This window comes from Canis lupus, chromosome 34 (assembly GCF_048164855.1).
Source record: "Canis lupus baileyi chromosome 34, mCanLup2.hap1, whole genome shotgun sequence".
NCBI lineage: Eukaryota > Metazoa > Chordata > Mammalia > Carnivora > Canidae > Canis > Canis lupus.
In genome coordinates, this window is record NC_132871.1 from 1,216,178 (window position 1) to 1,231,921 (window position 15,744).

The window sequence follows — 15,744 nt, forward strand, 5'->3', positions numbered from 1 at the left end:
CCAGGTCTGTGGATTGAGTCCCATATCGAGCTCCCTGTGAGGAGCCCTCTACTCCCTCGGCCTGCGTCTCTGCCTCTCTGTGTGTCTCTCATGAATATATAAATAAAATCTTTAAAGAAAATTTTTTAATGGGATTAATATGATCCCATTTATCAGCAGTTGTAAGAATGTAAGAAGATAACATATATGAAAAGGTTTTATAAATTGCAAGGACCTGAGAAACTGTTACAGGAAATCATACTAAAATTAAATCTTGAATTTTGAATGAATTCTAGATTATTTATAACTATACTTTATAAATACATACTATGAAATATATAAGTATACATTATTACTATATAGATATTATTTATATATCATGAATCTTGACATTTTAATTTATAATCTAAAACATTTGATAATCTACTAGAAACTAATTTGCATTGAAGTTTGTTCTTTCCATTACTATAGTATCAGTAAAAGAAACTCCTTTCAGTTTGTGTTATAAACACATTTGGAATAAATATAAAGATCTACTTCATTTCTCTTCTAGTTTTGGGTAATTATCCACTGAGAATGGAATTTCCAAATTAAACAATTATTAAGAAAGTTACAATGGGATTTAAAAATATATACAGTATACTTGAAAATGATTCTAAACATTTCTAAAACATTAAAGTCTTCACAGTTCATTACTGTTTCATGCTACAGAACACATCTGAATTTACATAAGCCTGTCAGTATATCCGTATGAACCAATGGGGCACCCGGATGGCTCAGCGGTTGAGCATCTGCCCTCGGCTCAGGTCGTGACCCCAGGTCCCGGAATCGAGTCCCATGTCCGGCTCCCCGCAGGGAGCCTGCTTCTCCCTCTGCCTGTGTCTCTGTCTCTCTCTCTGTGTCTCGTGAATAAAATAAATCTTTAAAAGACAATCAAAAACTGAAATGTGTAGTTTTTGTAATTAGAATAATTTATTAGGGGATCCCTGGGTGGCTCAGCGGTTTAGCGCTGTCTTCAGCCCAGGGCCTGATCCTGGAGACCTGGGCTTGAGTCCCACATCGGGCTCCCTGCATGGAGCCTGCTTCTCCCTCTGCCTGTGTCTCTGCCTCTCTCTCTCTCTCTATCATGAATAAATAAATTAAATCTTTAAAAAAATAGAATAATTTATTACATCATAGAACATGTTTATACTTCTTCCCTTATATAATCTCTTGATATTTCTAACCATCTTATAAATATTATAGAGCAAGTATTTCCTCTGCTTCAAAAGCAGAAGACGTGCACTCTAAGGTACTTTGCCCAGGGTTATGCAGTTATCCTGTAGGTGACCCAGGGCTAGATTCTTGATCATCTAAATCTCTATAAGTGGAAGCCAGAGGTTTCCTTAAGTGCTAAAGGAGCTGGTTATAGTTACTAGACTTGCTATAATCTCTTTATAAGTGGTACCAAACCAAAATTTCAAGTATTTTCAGTCTAAGCTTTTGTATTCCATGACAACAGTGTGAACAAGAGAGAGTACTGTAGGCTAAATAAAGGTACATTTATTATGATGCACCCTGGATAGTCATTTAACAATATCCAAATAATGTTAAATAACCATTGAATGCATGTGATGATTTTTTTTTTACTTCTTTACAATACAAAGTGAAGTGATTTGACATTATCTAGTCAACAAGTATTTATTGAGTGTACAGTATGCTCCAGGCACTGCTCTAAGCACTTAGGATTCAAGAGGAAACAAAACAGACACAGATTCCTGCTTTTTTGGTAATTAACTTGTTAGCTAGGGATAACTGACTTTATTTTTTTAAGATTTGTTTGTTTTAGGGAAAAAGCGCACACACACGCAGGGGGAGGGACACGGGGGGGGTGGAAGAGAGAATCTACAGCAGACACCACAGTGAGTGCAGTCTGACTCAGGGTTCGATTCTACGACCCTGAGATCACGATCTGAGCCCAAACCAAGAGCAGCTCACGGTTAACCCACTGTGCCCACCCACCCCAAGAGTGACTGATTTTCACTTTGTAAACATAATAAATAAAGTACATTGGGTGGTAATAAGTTCCATCGGAAAAAGGCAAGCAAACTGGGTCGTGCCAGAGGGGTGCCGGGTAAACAATTTTGTATAGCGTGGTCAGAGTGAGCATCAGTGAGAGGGTGATGTTTGAACAACGACTTCAGTACGAGACAGTAAATCATACAGATTCAAAAAGAAGAGAGCTCCACTCAGAAGAAACTATTGCACGAAGGGCACTTAGGTAGTAGTATGCCTGTTATCTTGGTGTATCTGAAGAAAAAGGCCACTACGTCTGGAGGAGCGGGCGAGAGAGGAAACAAGAGACCAACTCCATAAGGGCGTGCAGGCCTTCAACATCTGCAGTGGCGGGAACGGGGCGCTTACTTCCTCTGCTTGACAGGACACTTTCAAGCAGAGGGAATAACATCACATGATACATATTGTGACAAAATCACACTTTAAAGTGTTGTGCTGATAACACAAAATAGGGGAGGCCAACTGGGAAGACCAGTGGCGAAGGTAATAAAGTAATTCAAAGAAGAGATGATGAGTAGCTTGAACAAAGTGGAGATAGTGAAAAGAGGTCCGATGGTAGGTGTATTTTGAAGGGAAAGCAAATAGGATTTCATGACAGACTGAATGGTATGATTAAAAAAAAGGCGGGGGGAGTCAAGAATAACACTAAAGGGGACGTCAGGGTGGCTCAGTGGTTGAGCATCTGCCTTTGGCTCAAGTTGTGACCCCAGGGTCCTGGGATTGAGTCCTGCATCGGGCTCCCCGTAAGGAGCCTGCTTCTCCCTCTGCCCCATCTCTGCTTCTTTCTCTGTGTGTCTCTCATGAATAAATAAATAAAATCTTAAAAAAAAAAAGAATAACACTAAGATTTTTGTCTTAAGACACATCTAGGATAAAGATGTCACCACGGAGAAGGGGCGATCTGTAGAAGGAACAAGCTTAGCATAGAGAGGTACCAGAAGCCTTTGGTTGCACGCAAGCTGTGTTTCCCATCAACTTTATCAAGAAGGCACCTGAGACATGAGACCGGAGCTGGAGAAAATGGTCTAGACGACAGATACAAATGAAAATTAGTTGACCTACAGATGTTTATACAGTATTAGGAGAGTAAATGAAATCACAAAGGAGAGAGTGTAGGCAGCACAGAAAAGGACCAAAGACTGCTGCGTGGATCACTCCAACCTTAAGAGTTTCAGGGAAAGAGGAAGAATCAATAAGATACAAGTGAAAAAAAAAAAAAGTGCCTCCTAGTGAAGTGGGAATAAAAGCAATAAAATGTGGTTTTCAGGAACCAAGTGAAGAAACTATAACAAGATAATGCACACAGTAAATTACACAGTAAACTAATGAGGTGAGATAATCAACCATTTGCAATATAGAGTTCAAGAGTAGTTTCACCAGGGCTGTGGAGGGACTCTTTTGGGTGTCTGGAGAGAGAAATGGGAGGAGCCTTGTTAGACACTGACGATGTAGGAAATCCCCTTTTTTTTTTTTTTTTTAAGTAATCTCTACCCCCAACATGGGGTTCAAACTGGTAACTCCAAATCAAGATCACGAGTCGCACGCTCTACTGAATGAGCCAACCAAACGCCCCAAGAATTCTTCTGAAGCGCCTTGCTGCAGAGAGAAGCAACAAAACCCAACAGTGTTTGTTTATTGTTTTTTTAAGAGGAAATGAATAATATCTTGTTTATATGTTATTGGGGATAATCCAATAGAGAAGGGGAAATTTATGACATGAGAGACAATAATTATAGGATCAAAATTCTTTATCAGGAAAAAGGACAGGATGTAGTGACCAAGCAGAGGAACTGGCTTTAGATACTATCAATTTAATAAGATATATTTTCTAATCCTATATTTAAGTAGGAACCCAGAGGTCTTAGATTTGGTTTCTATATATTCCAACATATTTCTAATTAAATATAAATTAATAACTGTATATGATATTTTGTTCATATTTCCTATAAAGATAGCAGTAAGATCCATCTCCACACGGGGATCCCTGGGTGGCGCAGTGGTTTGGCGCCTGCCTTCAGCCCAGGGCGTGATCCTGGAGTCCCGGGATCGAGTCCCGCGTCAGGCTCCCTGCATGGAGCCTGCTTCTCCCTCTGCCTGTGTCTCTGCCTCTCTGTTTCTCTCTGTGTGTGTCTCTCATGAATAAATAAATAAAATCTTTAAAAAAAAAAAAAAGATCCATCTCCACAATGTAACATTCAGCAGAATAGAATCAAACTGTGTTCAGTGTTGAGAAATGACACAGGTATTAAAATGACTCATTCAACAAATACTTACTGAGCAGCTGCTTACCCCATCATTCTTTTCCTGAGTAGATGGGGCTCTTTGTCAAGGGCACGGCTTGAAGTGAGGCTAATTAGAGGTCGTTGGATTTCACATCTGTGTGTAATTGCTTTAAGCTTTTGACTAGACTGTGCCAATGAAATAAAAGATTCAATTTGTAGCAAGAGAAAGAAGAATTTGCAAAAAGTAGTTTTTAAATTTAAAAAGCATGAACTAAACTTACTGGTTTTTTAAGGCACTCACTCTGGAGACAATCGTGATATGATTTTGAATGTCTGATTTCTTTGTGAGTCAGAATTATTCTTCAAGGTATTTTTACTTCTGGAAGAAAGCTCAATATTCTATCTTCATTTTGTGCCTGCTATGAATTGCTCCATTAAATATGCAGCATCCCTTCTTGGCCTAACAGTAAACACTGTTATTTTTTAAAGGATTAAAGCAGATGTACACAGAAAATAGATTAATTTTAAGCTACATCATCATTAACCAAAGGATTATTTTCATAAAAATATAAATATTGGCCAAAGTTAAAATTGAATATTAAATAAATATGCATCGCTTTAGAAGAGGTGTATGAAAATGTTTTCCTAGAATAGCATATCAAATTTTTTGTTTAGCTCTATTTCTTTAGAGTTTAAATTTCACATCTAAAAATATAAGTTATGGGCAGCCCGGGTGGCTCAGCGGTTTAGCTCCACCTTCAGCCCTGGGTGTGACCCAGGGTCCTGGGATCGAGTCCCACGTCAGGCTCCCTACATGGAGCCTGCTTCTTCCTCTGCCTGTGTCTCTGCCTCTCTCTCTCTGTGCTTCTCATAAATAAATAACAGCTTTAGAAAAATAAGGTAAAATAAAAATAAAATAAAAACGTAAGTTATATCTGTCTACCCTTATCCAATTAGCTTGAATTTCCATCCCTTCATGAAAGAGTTTAGTCTGCATTTTTTGATGGCTTTATAATTCTTAAATATTATATTATGTTTTAAGATAACATTTAAATTGTCTTGATATTATGTATTATTTGCTTCCAATTATAACCTTTATATTTATTCATTTACATTTATAACTATGTATACCAATTTCTGAATATCTCCCATGTCAAGAAAGATGTTATTGCCAATTTATGGCTCTTAAATGCCCTTCAGTCATTTTGAATTTGTTGCTATCCTTTTCTGACAATATTATCTCCCATACTTTTTTATTCCCTGCAAATATTACATTATCTAGTTTATAAGTTGTGTGTTGTTACCATTTTCTACTCTTAAAAACATTGGCACCTTCTCCAAACTCCAACTTTCCAGTGTTCCAGATGGCAAAACTGTCTAAACGAAAAGCTCGTCTTTATTACAACCTGCTTTTACTCTCATACTTATTTAAGTTGTGTCATTAATATCTGCCCATCACATAAGCGTGCAACCACCTGGGAGAATCCGGTATTGGCAGGTAGTTCACTCTCAGGACTGGTTGAGTGGCCGGCGAGTACCCGCACTGAGGCACAAGGCATTGCACAGGAGCGAGAACCTGAGGTCGGGGCCCGCTGAGAACCGGGGGAGCAGCGACCTGGGGTGCCAGGGGCATCAGTGCAGGCAGGCACTCGGCTGGCTGCCACCCTGCCACGCAGTCACCCACATGCCATGCCGCAGCACTACTCGGAGCCCCCGGGCCGAGGGATCACCGCCGGAGCTGGGTCTGAGCCGGGAGAAGGGGAAGCAGCACCGAGGGTTGGGGCTTTCATTTCAGGGTCCTGCGGCCACTACCTCCATGAGCACGACGTCGGGCAGAATCAGTCCCATGTCTTCAACCTGCTGTAATAAAGTCTGGTATTTCCGTCTACATTTCCAGCTAAAGTTTAAGGATCCGCTGTTGAACCAAGAAAGGGAGATTGTAGCAATTTCTGTCTTTTCACCCGCCTTACAACCATTTATTCTCTTGGGTCATTTTTAATTTTCAACCTTTGATTTTAAAACATGAATTAACCGTATTTTTGAGATTCCTTAAAAAATAAAAAAGCAAGTATACATATGATCACCTCACTTCAACACAACCCACTTTACCAAAGAAAACAGAATAACAATTCTACTGGAAGAAACCAAAAACTTCCCTTTTGTATTTTCCTTCTAATTTTGACTGAAATAAATCATGTTGCAGAAACCCAGAGGAACATCACCTGCATCAAGCACACACACACACTATATATACGAACATGCATGGCGCACACACACACACACACACACACGCATTACTTCTCTACTCCCAAAAGCATTCACAATCTTCTCAAAACCCTAAGAGTCTAATGTACCAATTTGTGAAGTTTTTGATAACTGCATGAAGTGCTATTGTTTTTGTAGATTTATTTCAAATAGGGTGTTTTAAACTTCCCACTGCTGCAAAATACAGATGCCACAATGCCACACACCTGTGCAGACATTTTTAAGGGGCAATAAAGGAAAGCAGAAAACAAGCAACTGCTTATAAAAAAGATAGAAAGCCCTAAATACTGGGGTACAGGCTATGAGAGGTCACTGATGATGTTTGTATGATGCTTTTGAAAGGATACAGACGAATCGATATAATATTTTACATTATGATTATAAACCATAGAAGCTTATTTAAGAAATACGTGAAAACAGAAATATGCAAAAGCTTCATGCATTTCAGAGATGGCCCCTGATCCACACAGTTTCTGCACTAAGTGCACAGAAACTATTAGCGATTATCAGCATTTTTATTAATCTTAAAAGTCAATCTTAATCAAGTAAGATCTGATACAGAGCATCAGCCTGCGGGCAACAGAGATATTACACGGTGTCATTTTCTTGCTAGGTATTTGCTACGAAGAAGACCAAATACTTCATATGCTCCTCAGGGGCTTTTCTGGCCTTTCACATGTGGATGGAATACAGTATATTTTCCCCCCGGGATTCAGCTTACTAGGAGGCATCCCTTCATGTTCTATGGCCGCAGACCCTCTAGGAGGTTCCCGAAACGGCTCCTCGCTGCTGCTGGCTCAGCCTTCCTGCAAGAGTCGCCTGCCCTGGTCTTAATTGCAGAACACAGACCGCTGCTGAAGGCTTTTTCACTTGCAATAAAATACAGTCGTCTCTGAAGAATAAGGATAGGATTAGGCAGGAATCAGTCACCTCTTGTCTTTTAAGAAAAATGCTTTTTGTTTCTATGGAGACACATCTCATGACATGATGAAAGGTACAGGAGAGAGGAGGAGAGAAGCGAAGCGGAGGGGGTGACATGACGCACACTCGGTTGGTTCCAGTGGAAGGAACCAGCATCAGGACGACGCCTAAACAGCATCCTCCTGACGCTCCGTTAAACGGGAGCGGTTTTGCCAACACTCACTTGGTTTTCTTCATCATGTAGTGTTGTAACTGAGATGGCTGCTCCTAAGTGGCAGTATTCAGACCAGCTGTGCCCCTGACAAGCTCTGACCTACCTAGTGAAAGGGTGGTTGCTTATATTCACAGTAAGATAAAAAAGGAAGATAGGATCCAGAGACAAACCATTAAAACATTCTAATAAACGTGTGGTGTACATCATCGATTGCTTTTTCTCCCCTACAAGCATTAATACATTAAAAAATAAGCTTGAAATATGCTCTATTCAGTGTTAAAATATAAAGATAACTTCATCATCATCATTAATTTTGTCAAAATCGGCCACAAGCGCAGCCCAATCAAAAGTATCACGTATGAGTGCCTACTATGTTTTAGGGTTGGTTCTTTTTTTTTTTTTTTAACATATATTAGTTCATTTGATCTTCACAGTAATTCTCTAAGTTAGGCACAATTAACTTCTTTATATTTTACTCTAACTGTATAGATGTAATATGACTTCACCAATGTCAGAGCTTAGATTTGAAAAAAAAAATACATCTTATACATAAAGGAAGTAAGTGGAGCTTTGCCAATTAACAAGATAGGAGTCGTTCATATTAGTTATTTGCTCTTTTATCTTTTTTTAAAGTAATCTGTACACCCAACGTGGGGCTTGAACTCACGACCCCAAGATCAAGAGTCAGATATTCCACCAACTGAGCCAGCCAGGCACCCCAAGTTACTTGTTCTTTTCATCAATAAACCCACCTTGCATAGTTGCTAGGGCACACAACATTAGGTCTATTCCTAGCAGAAGGTTCAGAAAGGGGAGAAAACAGAAATAAGGTTGGTTAAGATCCTGAGGCATTCCAGGCGTTGAGATACCATTTAGTACATATGATCTCACTTCAGTTCTCTACAACTGCTGGAGACCAATTTTTCTCAGACGGGAAAGCACATACCCCCCAAGAATGAAATTCAGCGCACTCACAGACAAGCAGCTCCTCAGTGCGGGCGCCCGGCTTGGGGTCAGGCCGGAATACCCTCCCTGGGCTCCCATTACATCTCTTCAGATATCCAGGCCTTTGTGTCTAGTTCCACACTATTTCTCTCTTCTCTGTGCTACTGGGTCACAATCTCAAATCACTAAAAAAATGGTTTGTGATTTTCTGTAATTAATTCCAATGTGGTTATTCTGAGTCCTATCATTGAAATATTATCGATTTTCACTATCATACTTTGAGTTGTTTCAATGTTCTAAAAAAAGAATAATAATTTTAAAATGAAGTATTTGGGCAGCCCGGGTGAGTCTTGGGATCGAGTCCCACGTCGGGCTCCCTGCATGGAGCCTGCTTCTCCCTCTGCCTGTGTCTCTGCCTCTCTCTCTCTCTCTCTCTCTCTGTGTCTCTCATGAATAAATAAATAAAATATTTTTTTACATAAATAAAATCTTAAAAAAACAAAATAAAATAATAAAATAAAATGAAGTATTTGTTTTGTTTGGCAGAAAAAAAATACTTAGCATTCATACGTTATCTGATATTTGGCTACTAATGCCTAAAAATATCCATAGAGATAAAAACAAACTATTTAGGGCCCTTGTAGATTGTTGCAAACTTCAATATATAAGCAAAACAATGAAATCTTACCCTTAGGAAACTTAATGAAAGGTTTCTTATCTTCCTGCTTTAGACATGATGCTAGTTAGAGTTGAAGAATAGGATGACTAATCACTTTCAAACAAAAACTGAGAATCTTAAAAAAAAAAAAAAAAAAAAAAAAAAAAAAAAAAACAACCACCGAGAATCTCAAAGTCAGATATACAGGCCTACGTACACCTCTTGCCTGAAATGTGGCTGATTATATTGCAAAGTGAATTGCCAGCACATTTATCATAATTTATAAATATGTTGTAGAGGCAAGTTTTATAATGACTCACTAAAAATTGGGAAACCTCAAATCCCTACCTCATTTATCTTACTGTGTTTATGAAGCCCCAGAAGTGGGACAGCTGAAGGACAACATGGGGACCAGGAGCAGCTGCGTGTGGTCCTGTGCTCGCAGCTGGTGTACACAGTCATGATTCTCTCTCCTCCTCCAAATCATGGGGATTTTGTACTGTGTTGACAAGTAACCTATGTGTGTATTATTTTCCCATTCTGCAGCTTCACTTCCTGCTTGGCTAGGTCCAAATTAAAAAAAAAAAAAAAAGGCAGTAAAATGTACGTATTTCTCATGCACTTATTCACATCTGTCCTATTTGATCATCATGCGTCCAGAATTATTCCATATAAATCTATCCGAATCCTCTCTCATAAGAAATATGCTATTAGGGATGTTGTGATATATCTTTACTTGGTAAACAGTATATTTTTAGTTTTTTATATATATTTGCCACAAGATACAGCGATTTTGATCTTTACAAAGGTATAAAAGAAAGTGGCATTTGTTCTGATCCTTGAAGAATGCCTAGATGTTTTCCAGAAAGACAAAGAAAGGCTGGACATCTTAGGGGAAACATTACATTGGTAAAGTTGTGGAAGTGTCAGGGGATGGGGGAGCCTGGCACAAATGCGTGTGCTCCAGGGAGGCCTAAGGAATTTCCAGAAACATAAGCCAATGCCACAAACTGTGACAAGAGTCAAGAGTAGTAATGAATCGTTAAAAAATTCAAATTTTCCCCAGCACCAAATGTGAAGAAGAGCAGCTTCCCTCTCCCTTTTCTTAAAGCCCTTCCTTGTAATTGCAAATGCTTCCTCTGTCTCTTTGAGATGTACGGAAATCTTTTAGAAGCCTAGTAGGCCTCTTGCTGGTTTTGCATCTCGGGGACCTTCCTTGGCGTCCTTGGCACCATCTTTTTGAAACGTGAACCTCAGGGAAGGTTGAGGCCCGTGTCCCTGTTTCTAGACATCTGGACACAAGGGGAGCTTCCTGCTCGTCTTAGAGACACCAGCTCCGTCTTGCTGTGACTGAAACAACGGGCTGCCCGTAGGCGGGGACGGTCCGGGCCTGGCTTTAGGAAGGCGGGAGCTCCGTCCTCACGGGCTCTAGCGGCCGGCGTCGGGCGTGCGGTGCGGCCTGCCTGGATGCTTCCCCAGCAATGAAACTATTTTCTTTCCTTTTTGCACTTGTGGAGATCTCGGAGACAGCAGAGGGCCTTATTTTTAATCACGTCCAAAATAAGACCACCGAAGCCTCTGTGAGCTGTGCCTAGAACACCGAAGTCTACTATTAGGAAAAGCCATCGAAAACCTGGAGGGTCTTGGTCCACACGCACGTGTGCTTTCCAATAAAGCGTATTGGCAAGGAGGCAGCGGCCGGCGAGCAGGGCCCAGAGGCACGTGAGCACCTCAGAGATACCAGAGTCGCCCATGGGAAAGGTCAGAGGCCTGATTACACCAGTGGTGCTGGAGGCAGCCGTCGGGGCAGACAGGCAAGTCCCTGAGTTGGCAGGCCCGACAGGTCCTCATGCGGTCAACGCCAGGGATGCCAACGCCGAAAACCTAGCAATTCATGACAAAGTCTTGGACGTCAGCTTCTGTGACCTACTCGATACTGGCTGACCACTGAATGACCACGACGCACCGTGAACTGATGCCAGTGTTCGTGTCGGCCAAAACCACCCGTATCACAATCCTGTGAAGCACACTGTCCGATCGTGCTACAAAGGAAGATACCGAGGCACGTTTCTGAGCGATTTGCCAAAAGTTACAAAAAAAAAAAAAGAGCTCGTGGATCCAAGATACTTACTATACTAAGGACTGGAACGAAATATGTTAACCAGTTAATCATATGTAGATAAAGAAAGAATTATAGATGAGTATGTGGGAGTACGTAGTGACTTGGGGCGCGGACAGGTATTAACACCAGTGGAAGAAAAATATCAACAGAACCACTAACCCAAGAATACTCTTTCATAGAAAGCACTTCTTGGAAGACGGACCAATGTACAATTTTTCTAAAGCTGACTAAAAGGGTACGGGTGTCCACTGGGTAATAAGTACGGGTGCGCTCCCTGGAGCACGAGGTATAGACCACTACTACTGACGAGAGACACGCAAACTAACAGAGGAAGGGTCCACGTGGGAACTCTCCGGAGAAGGAACTAACAGAATGTCTAGAGAGCTTCTTCCTTCTCTTCCTTTTCAATTTTTTATTTATTTATTTATTTATTTATTTATTTATTTATTTATTTATTTATTATAGACATTGAGAGAGAGAGAGAGGCAGAGACACAGGCAGAGGGAGAAGCAGGCTCCATGCAGGGAGCCCGACATGGGACTCGATCCCGGGTTTCCAGCATCAGGCCCTGGGCTGAAGGCAGCGCTAAACCGCTGAGCCACCCGGGATCCCTTCTCTTCCTTTTCTAGAAAAAAATACTAATAAACACTTCACCAACATTTGAGTAACTATGAACGATCCTGCAGAAATAATAAGTAGTGTGTGCGTATGTCTGTGTGTGTGGATAAACACAAACATGTACACGTACACATATACACACACAGCATATCGTTCTAAATAAAATGGTGGGAGGTGTCTACACATCAAAACGTGTGTGCATATATACACATATATTATTCCAGATTATAAGACCTTGCATACCGTGAATGAATATACCTCTGTCAAAATCAAAATTCTCTCTGTAATTGATTTCTCTGTTGTGCCCGAGATTGCGAATCCTAGAAACCACCGAGGAGCTGACACCGATGCAAACACACGAGGGTTTATTAACAAGCTCGAGCTTGGGTCCAACCAAGTGCACCCGACACAGCGGAGCAGGGACTTGGACCCCAAGGGGGGTTACAGGTGGGTTTTTATGGGCTGGCCTAGGGGATTTTTAGAAGAGGGGGAGGAATTTCTTAAGCTCCGTTTTCATTCCAATACGGGACTTTCTGTCTCTGTCAAGGGCGTTCTGAGCTCTGTTTTCATTCTGATATGGGATTTTCTGTCAAGGGCATTAAGCTCTGTTCTCATTCTGTTATGGGACTCTCTGTCAAGGGTGTTCTGCGGTTTTTCCTATAAAGTTCAGCTCTTATTCACGGGGGCCTGAGATGGCTGTACTTGTGCTAACGCTAGACTTGAGGTGGAGTGGCCTTAGTTTTCTCGGCCTCCACACTCTAAATATTTCCTCCTGGAAATAACACTGAGCAAAACCGATTGGTTGTTTAATTTTCTATTAGTCTCATAAGTCAATCTGAGATGTCACTAATTAATTTCCTTCGTTGCACCATCAATTAGGTTCAATTAATTCAACTCAGTTGAATTACTTGAATCAAGTCGAAATGTAATTTGTAAGTATAAATGCTTAAAGAAACGTTTCATCAGATCAACACAGAACAGTTATCCCTATTATGAATAAAGGAGATATGCTACAGAATAGCATTTTTTCCCCAGAAACTCCCAACTATAAGGAGGAATACTAAATGTCCACTGATGGACGAGTGGGTAAAGAAGATGTGGTAACACACGCACACATAATGGAATATTACTCGGGCATGAAAGAGGTTAAGATCTTGCCGTCTGCGACAACATGGATTTACCTAAAGAGTATTTTGCTAAGTGAAATGTGAGTCAGACAGACAAAGGCAAATACACGTGGAATCTAAAACACGAAGCAAACAGACAAAACAGAAACAGACTCATAGTTACGGGAAGCAAACTGATGGCTGCTGGTGGGGGAGGGGGAGGGGACGGACAAAAATAGGTAGGGGGGTTAGGAGCTACAATTCCCAAGACTGGAGAAACAGGCAAGTGAAAATAGCAACTCGTGGCTCCCCACAACAGAGATTCCCAGGTGGAAACTGCAACAGGAGTCGAAAAGCCTCAACCGCAACGGAGCACTTGCTGAAGGCTCAATGGGAAGGACTCTGAGAGGTGAAAATTCAAGGGTACCCAGGCAAAGGAGAGCCTCCACAATTTGGGAGGATTTACCTCCAGACCGTCCAGGTTCTCACACTAAATACCAGAGAAAAATCCCCTTGTGCTTCCCGCAGAAATGGGAGAAAGGAACCATTTTTAAATATTCTAGAACACTCCATTGTTGACAGAGCCTGCCCTCGCACCTCACCGGCTGCAGCGCTGTCAGAGCCCAGTCTAACCAAGGGAAGGGAACTACCCAACTCCAATCAGCTCTCGTCCAAGCAGAAATCAATGAAATTGAAAACAGGAAATCATTAGAGAAAATAAATGAAAGCAAAAACTGGGTCTTTGGAAAGATCAATAAAACCCAATAAACTTTTAGCCAGGCTAACAGAAGATGAAGAAGACAGACGATACAAATCGCTAAAATCAAAAAATGAAAGAGGAGTGGCTTTCTCTCAACCGCGTGTCCATCAATGTCCAGCCAAAGACAAGGGCACCTGCTGCAGGCCTCAAGCGAGCCACCATCCCGCTTGCAAAAAAATATCCTTATATATCTTTCTTTATACAACTTTGCCACTTACACTGGAATTTAACTAAAAATTTAAATGCTGGGTCAGGCTGTGTGCACAAGAGAAATTACACGCCAGACGGCCTTCCAAAGTGGTTGATTTCTGTCCCCAACAACAAGGCATGAAAGTTACCACTTGCCTGATGGAGTCTGCTTGGATTCTCTCGCCCTCTCCCTCCGCTCCTCCCCTGTGCATGTGTTCTCTCTCTCTTGCTCTCTCTCTCTCTCTCTCTAAAATAAATCTTAAAAAAAACTAATGTAAGGTTATGTTTTAAACTTTTCTATTTCTGTCTTTAAAGAATCCATCCTCTGGGCGCCTTGGTGACTCAGTTAAGTGTCAAACTCTTGGTTTGGGCTCAAGGTATGATCTCATGGGTCCCGCCCGAGTGCTGCACGCGGTGGGGAGTCGGCCTCAAGATTCTTTCCCTCCGCCGCTCCCCCAGCCTGCCAGAGCTCTCTCACATAATTACATAAACAAAGAGATCTTTAAAAAAGAAGAGAACACATTATCAAAATGAGCAGATGTTATAGCTGCAGTGGAGAGGAAATACAGTGAAGGTACACGGTCTACAGATTCCTCATATACGTTGCCTTTGATTTTAATGAGATAAAATGTAAATTAACATATTAACATAGAAATTATTTTGAAATATGATAGGAAATTCTAACAAAATTGTGCGTGTTTGTTGTTGTTTTCTTTGTTGTTTTTTGGTTTGTGACTTGCACTTTTGATTGGCTATTACCTATAAATATACTGAATCTTTTTTTTTTAAAGATTTATTTATTTATTTATTTATTCATGAGAGACCCAGAGAGAGAGGCAGAGACATAGGTAGAGGGAGAAGCAGGCTCCTTGCAGGGAGCCCGACGTGGGACTCGATCCCGGGACCCCGGGGTCATGCCCTGGGCTGAAGGCAGACGCTCACTCAACCGCTGAGACACCCAGGTATCCCTAAATCCTGAATCTTGCTTCCATTATATTATTTAATATTTTTATTGATACGGTGTACATATAATAAAATATACATATTTTTGTGCTCAGTAGGATGACTTCAGGCAAATGCATGACTTCCTCTAACCCACACCTCTTTCAGAACTGGCTCCTTCCCATCTGCAGAAACTTCCCTCATGCCGCTTTCCAATCTCTGTCCTCACGTCATCCCTCACCAGAGCCAAACACTGATCTAATTATAGTCACCATAAACAACTTGACCTCTTTTAGAAATTCTTATAAACGCAATCATACAGCATGTATTCTTTTATGTCTGTTTTTTATTCGGCCAATCATCATGTTATGCATATCAGAATATTTAAAATTTTTATTGCTGAGTCATATTCAATTGTATGAATACATCACAATTTGTTTATTATTCTCTTGATAGCCATTTGGGATGTTTCTAGTTTTGGCCTATTATAACTTAAACTCTTATGAAAATTGTTCACAAATCCTTTTATGTATATATATTTTATTTTTCTTGGTTAGGAGGCGAATTGCTGGGTAACAGGATAAATATAAGTCAAAATTCATAAGAAACCAACAAACTTTTAAAAAACTGGTTGCAACATTTACATTCCCACCAGCAATGTTTGAGACTTGCTCTTGTTGCGTTTTTTTTGTTTGTTTGTTTTACATTTTTAAATGACTGCCTTTTAAATGTAGCCATTCTGGTAGAC

At 40.7% G+C, this 15,744-nt stretch overlaps 1 long non-coding RNA gene across 6 annotated transcripts in view; it reads right to left on the reverse strand.

The window, feature by feature from the left end:
* Positions 1 to 15,744, reverse strand: part of LOC140624521 (uncharacterized) — a 67,710-nt gene that overhangs the window by 35,877 nt on the left and 16,089 nt on the right. For 3 of the 6 annotated variants that reach the window (XR_012023994.1, XR_012023993.1, XR_012023996.1), the window contains exons 2-4: positions 7,243 to 7,413; positions 4,538 to 6,171; positions 4,324 to 4,442 (exon numbers count right to left, since the gene is read on the reverse strand). This is a non-coding gene — a long non-coding RNA (uncharacterized lncRNA). Of the gene's footprint in view, positions 1 to 4,323; positions 4,443 to 4,537; positions 6,172 to 7,242; positions 7,414 to 13,571; positions 14,784 to 15,744 lie in introns of those variants that run through there. The other 3 variants (XR_012023995.1, XR_012023997.1, XR_012023992.1) reach the window with 3 other exon arrangements.